Source organism: Camellia sinensis, chromosome 8, assembly GCF_055761805.1.
Source record: "Camellia sinensis isolate YWXY chromosome 8, ASM5576180v1, whole genome shotgun sequence".
In the NCBI taxonomy this organism is placed as follows: Eukaryota; Viridiplantae; Streptophyta; class Magnoliopsida; order Ericales; family Theaceae; genus Camellia; species Camellia sinensis.
In genome coordinates this window covers 92,211,996-92,219,557 of record NC_138968.1, presented here as the reverse complement: position 1 = coordinate 92,219,557, position 7,562 = coordinate 92,211,996, and positions in this window count along the sequence as shown.

The window sequence follows — 7,562 nt, the reverse complement described above, 5'->3', positions numbered from 1 at the left end:
AACAAATGCTCACCTAGTACTCCGAGGCGATTCCCAACACATACAGATATGTACAAAATATGTTTGATCCTATATGCGAGTTTCTAATGCAACACACACTGAGCATACATCTAGGAGTCCTGATACTAGAACGTGGTATCAATATCACCACAATACATGGATTTATGTACATATTTGTCTTTAAAGATAGTAAATCTCATCAATGCGGATTAACCGGACCCAAATGCATAAAAAGTGAATGCAACATACAAGCATGATAAAGAAAATATGATGCAGTACCGAAAGCGAATAAATAAAAGAGTTAGAATGACGTGGGATTGGAAGATTATTACAACAATTCAAATAAGAAAAAGCGGGAGGGGGAGAGAGAGAGAGAGAGATTATTATAATAATGAATCGATTCAGTCTAACTACTATTGAATCTAACAAATCATACAAATAAAAGAAAGAAGCAATCCCAGAAGCTCCACTCAAGGGAGCATTCCACAGAAACTGCCTGTTCTGTTCTTAGAGGAGATGACCAGCTAGACACCAAGTGAGCCTACTGAAGTGGAAAGTGGACGATTGAATTCTTCCTCCGGTAGGGGATTAAGTCAGTGCTAGATTTTAGGACAAGGGCTAAAAGGAGACTTTATGGGGGTTCTCACGCCCTTCACCTCCTTTGTTGACAAGGATCACTTTAAGAGAAGATAAATGGGCTATAGCCCTCAACAATGATATGAACATATGTATATATATATATACAACAGATGTTTTGCTAAAAAAAAATTAAATAAATCAAAAACAAGAACGAATTCAAGCCTAAGAAATGGATACGAATCTACATCTTCTCTTTGTGAATAAGGGTAAATTAATACCCAAATCTATGCTATTAAGTGGAGAGCATAGATTAATGCAAATCATTTCTTGGTGGAAGCTTTGCTTTTCAAAACAAGAGATTCATCAAATTGGTTGAACACTCCTCATCTAGTTATAGAACAAGGATGGTTACACCCCTCTCTATGTTCACAAATGATTGCGAATGGAATTTTCAACTTCCTTTGACCCAAAATCAATAAAGGGGAAGACACCACTCATCAACACCAAATCCCATGAATCACCCAAGCAATCCCATGAATCAACCCCTAATACTCATTGTCATTGAGTAAAGAGTTGAAACACATAGATTAACACAACTTGAGAGAGAGAATAGATGAAGATAGGAGGTGTAATAATAGTAAAATCTATTCTACTTATTGAACTTGTGAAGGGATGGCTAAAACTACTCCCAAACACATCCATAAGGGTCCAAAATACATAGTAAGCATGAATCTAAAGCTAAGGAAAGTAAGAAAGTAAGGAAATAGCTATCAACTCAATGGATTGGTGGATAAGGCTACTCCCTCCATATCCATGAGAACTTACAACAATCACTTGATAGAAATAAAGCTGGAATTGAAGAAAGAGTATGAGAGAAAGATCAAAAGTGCAAAGAATTCACCTCTTGAAAGGGATAAGTTACTTGGTTCACAAACCCCCTTGTTAATTCCCTCAATTCACTTTAGATGTATTGCTTTTTTTCTCCAAGAGTCTTAACAAGATGCTGAAGATCAAGCTTCAATGGAGTTTGGGTGTCCAAAGCCAAGAGGTTGGTAAGTAAAAGATGTGGTTAAGAGAGAAAGGTCAAAAAGCTCTTGAGAGCTTTGGGCAAAAATTTCTAACCCTTTAGAATGAGCTGACGAGCCCTGTATATAGAGCCCAGGGTGTAAATATCTGAAATATTTGTGGTAAGTAAGCAAAACAAGCCAAAATTTTCGAAAATGCTCTATACCCGGAACATTCAGCCTGCCGAGCCTTATGGTGATCGGCCGAGTGCTTTTATGGCTGGCCATCATTTAGTGTCTGGCCAGACAGTAGGCACATCGTCTGTCATGACCCCAAGCCCATCCCTAGAGATTTGGATCATAACCGCCCAATAATCATGAGATTACCTACGGCCTCAGACAGGATACAGACATATGTAATAATAAGGGAGCCAGAAGCAGAAGCAAACTAACAAATTTTGTCTAATGAGCTTGTGCATAAATGGCGTGAATAGAAACTTCTTTTATATTAATAACCCACACTTATACAAACATAATAAAATTTCATATGTCCAAGATCTTCCATACATCATTGTCATTAATGAACCAAAACTTATATACATATACAAGGTCAAATATGACCAATAAAAGAAAACAGAAATTCAAAAGACAAAAGAACAAAAGCCTTTCTTTTGAGGCACTCATAACAGACTTCACAAAACTTGGTATCCTTCACAAGTTCACTAAGGTTGGGGCTGGGCATCCCGCTGCTCATCTACATACATACATATATATATATATAACAGATTGAGCGAAAACCCACTGAATAACATCAGAGTAAAGGGTTTATGTTAATGAATTCTAATAATTTACATAAGCATCTCTATATAATGAGCAATACGTAACAGAATGACCTCGGGTCCAACAAATAGCAGAACGACCTCGGGTCCAACTTATAACAGCAGTACAGAATGAAATTGATCATATCATAACAGAATAACCTCGGGTCCAATCATTTACAGCTGTATAATGATCATTTGGTCAACTCATAACAAATTATCAAACTTATCGGATGTTCAGAATGACCTTGGGTCCATCTTATCAAATGTACAGAACGACCATGGGTCCATTTCAATTACACAAAATGACCTTAGGTCTAATTCAAGTATACAAAACGACCTTGGGTCCATCACACACATTTGTGACACATCAATCACATTTACAGATATCATATTGATCAAACAGATGAAAACTTATTCACGCTTGCAAAATCACAATTTCAAAAAAAGTAAGAAAATATATTTACTAAGATATCACTCACAGTGATTCAGTTGTTGTCTTGTCCTTGCAAATGATCCTACACAATACATCAACATACACACATTGAATTACATTGCTTTTTCTTTAAGTTATTCAATTCTCTTAGGCTTCATTCTAACCTTTTAATTCATTTAGGATGTTCAATTCATGCCTAAGAATGCTCAGAAAGGAATGAGGATGCACATATGTCTTTTCAAAATTTGTTGAAACAGAGCACTTCGCTCAAGCACAGCATTGGTCGCTCGAGCGGACCACTTGGTCTGCAAATTAAAGTACTGGATGGTCCAAATTTAGGCTCGATATTCGCTTGAGCCAAGGTGCAAAATAAGAGGCAGACTTGGTCACTCGAGCCAACTGCAAGTGTCTGCAAAAATACTAGATACATGCAATGTGTGCTCGAGTGATAGATTGTTCGCTCAAGCGGTGTGACAGAATTCTGGAAATTCCATAACAGAGGTAAGCTTCAAATCTTGAATTTTCAAATCAATTTCTTTCATGGCTTGACAAAACTTTGAAAACAGTTAGAAAATCTTCCAAAAACATGAATACAAAGCCAATTCTCAAAAATCAAAGCTCAAGGACCCAAATCTTCATGCATGTTGATTTTAATTTCAAATTCTATTCCAAAGCTTCAAAACATCCAATTTGCTTTCAAAACCTTGTAATTCATGCATGCATGTACAATTCATCTTCAAATTCAACATGAATGAGATAATTATACTCAAAAAATTAGTGAAACTCAACTAAACTATGCATGCATGTATGAATTATCTCTAAATTCAACAATCTTAGCTTAATTCTTGTACTCAATCACATAATTCTCTTGAATTCACACCTTAAATAACTTAAACTCATAAAGAAGGGTTCAAACGCTTACCTAGGATCTTCAATTTAGATCAATTTAGTAAATTCTTGAGCTTCTACTTCACAATTCACAAGCCTCTTAGCAAATTCTTCAAATTCAAGCTCTTCTCTCTCTCTCTAAAGCTCTCTATCTCAGAATTTTTTAGCTCAAATTTATAATTGAGGGCTTCAAGCTCTAATTACAACATGTGTATATATATATATTTGAGGATTAGATTAGGGTGTTAATCAAGGCTTAAGATTAATTAATTACACTTAGTTCTGATTAGTTTAATCCAATTAATTTAGACTGAATCAAATTTTAATCAAACTTTCTAATAGATTCTAAAAATTATGTAGATCACATAAATTAACCAATTTCGATTTCTGATGCCATTAAGACCTTCAATTTTCAGATCAAAGCAAAAATCATAACAGACTTTCCTACGATCAACAGATATAAAGTCAAACATATTAATCACTCAAATTCACACTTAGCATAAAAGCACATGCACAATTAAGGAATTAAAAGCATAATACATAAAGGGATTGTCACATCGTCGAATTAACAAAACCAAGTTAACCTGAATTAAAGGGAGAACCAAGTATTTCAGAGGATTTCATCCTTCTCATTCACTTCCACTATATTCTTCGCTCCGTCTGTTTGAAAGAATACAACATTTTGACCTTAAAATAAAAAAAAATATGATCATTAGAACATTATGGCGATGTCTGGAGTTGCACCACTAAAACTCATTTTTAAAGAAAAGGTTCCCATGTTGGTCAAAAAATATTTTCTCCGAAACAGGTCGTTGGAGGGTTTAAAGCTTTATCCTTAGAACTCCTGTCGTGCAATTTGCAAACATTAACACCTCTCGTTTTCATCATCAAGAACTCAAAAAGGGCGCCCAAGTCTCAAGACTGGTCGAAAATAGGGTGTCTACAACATGTTTTTCTCAGTTTGTCATATGAAATGAACTGTTCAGATTATAAATATTGGTGCCAATTAGTCCCATAATATGCCAACTTCACATTTGAAATTAAGATTTTTAATTTTAGCAAATACGAACTCTGAATAGAAAGGGGAGTGATTTTCTATATTGAGTTTTATTAATTAGTGTTTTAAGGGTATTGCTTAATAAAATTTAAAATAATTGTATATCTTTTATAAAAATTATTGTTTTCTTCCGTAATAATTAAAATGTTGACTTTTTTGCCAATCGATAACAAAAAATAATTATAAATATGAAAAGAATTACATCAAATAAGACAATTATAATCCAACAGGACATAGTCAATAGTCCAACAACTAACACAAGAAATAGCCTATAATGAAAATAAATAAATAACTCACTACAACAAAGGGCTCTCGTTATAGGATCAATCTTTACCTATCTTGAGAATCGACCACTGACTTCCTAAATTGGATTGTACAAGAACGATTAATTGAATTAGCTCAATTTATTAATTAAAAAGTTGATTGGCAAAGCCAAAATTAACCTCTCAATAACAATTCTTAAACTCAAGTCCTCAATTCAAAGAAATGAACAAAGCAAAGATAAAAGAGAAGACCACCATTTTTTCTTGCGTTTGAATTTTACAATTTTTAGCCATTGATTAAGATTATTGTCTGAATCATAAATTTGTGAACAAAAAATAATAACAAAATAAAGTATAGAAAAAATGATAATGTCTTTCTTTTTCTTTTTCTCTTATGTTGTGTTTAATTCATGAATTTGAGTATGGATTAAAAAAGATAAAGGAAAAGGAAAAATATAAGTGAAATATAAATGAAATATAGTTACATTTCATCTGTGGAGAAGTGGTTTGGAAATACTCTTCTGATCCAGGGGGATGCTCGTGATCTTCAGCTAGTCACCTAAAAAGGAATAAACACTCCGGTCGTGGGTGCCGGAATTAGCACTCCGACGGACAAGTCAGTCTCTACTCTCTGAATTACTTGTATTTTAAGTTAAGTGTAATGGTTCTCACATATCTCTTTCTGGCTGGTGTTCTTCTATTTATATCCTCTCTTTCTTGGGCCTCGGGGCTGGGCCCACTTTCTATTCGCCGTATAACTATTCATTCGGCTTCTTTTGTTACAAACCGCTATTCACTCAGCCTCTTACTCAACCGGCTGTTTGGCCGGATAAGGTAGGATTTAAATGTGAAAGACGGAGCCGAATGCGATGCGTATATTTTGACTTCCAGGTCCAACTATTCGGCTTCTCTACGGCTCATGATATTCGGCCCCCACATCATCCATCTTTTCCTTTTATTTTCTCTTTTCAAATCCCTCTCTAAATCAATGATTCAAACACAACCTTAATAGATTCAAAATTCTAAATGCATAAAGAAGCGATTTGTAACTCTTCACAACCCAATATTATTTTTTATGCAAAATCCATTTTATCCTCCTGTGGTGTGGCTTGATAGCACTTTACCCCATGTCTTTTAAAAATAGCCATATAGCCCTATGTGGTTTTGAACTAAAATGCAACCTTAACACCATTCATGTTAACAATAAAAAGACAATTATACCCTTTATGTCTTCTTCTATTTTTGGCTTTCTTTGTAAATAAATAAATAAATTTACCTCCATGACTAAGAAAAAAAATTAAAAACATAACACAAAACTAATTTAAGAAACTAGAGTTTACTAAATATTTTTTAAAAAAAACTTAATCTTTAATTTGAATTAGTCTATGATTTAGTTTGTTAAATATATATATATATATATATATGTACATGTTTAATTTAAAATTGTATTAAATAATAAATTGAGTTAAAAGTTAAAAATTAAAAATTAGATTAAGGTTCTTTGATGATTTAATTTTATGGTAATAAATTAAGTTATTTAAGTTAATTTATGATTTAATTTGTTTTATGTATGTGTGTGTATATATATATATATATATGTATTATGTATGTATTTAATTTAGAATGTTGTTAAATAAAGTAATTTTATGGTAATAAATTACGGTGTTTAGTTTAATTTATAGTTTAATTTGTTATATATATATATATATATATGTTTATTTTAAAATGTTATTAAATAAGAAGTTTAGATTTTAAAACAAAAAAAAAAAAAGGAGAGATAAAACAAGACTAATTTCGTCTACTTACATTCAAATTTAACTTTGACTTATTTTTGTTTCTTTTTCACTGTCAAAGTAGGCATGTGAGACACCCTCTATTAATTTAGATAAAAAAGTAAACTATAACATTTTAGTCTAAAACCATATAAAAGATATATGACTATTTTTAAAAAATATTAAAGTAAAATACTATTAAATCATACAACAACAGATAAAATGGATTTTGCCCAACTTTTTGTTTTCTCCACGAAAGGGTATTCGTTCCTCTCACCAATTCACTAAACGATCATTAGAGCATTCTTTCTCTCAACAAAGGCCCACCAACCAAAACCCTTTTTCCACCAAACAAAACAATTTTATTTGGTTGAATCATGTTTTTTGTATCATTTTATTTTTCGCAAAATGTCTAACTCCTCGCATGCATCATTTTTCTTGGTTCGCATGATGCTTATTCTGTGCAATTTTCTTTCCTAACTTCTTATTTTCATCTCTATTTGCACAATGTTCATTTCGTGCCTTACTCTCGTGGTTGTAAGATGAATAAATTCCATGCAAATGTGTTTGCACGACGCATCATTTTTGTGCACTTTTTATCCAAGTCACTTTTTTTCTTTTCTTTTTTGGCATTTTCAATGAAATCAAATTCCCAACATTTTTAGTACACTCACATACTCGGTAATTTTGCACGATCCATCTTCGAGTTCAAGTTGGACAATTCGCTTCGTTTGTTTTGTTTGAA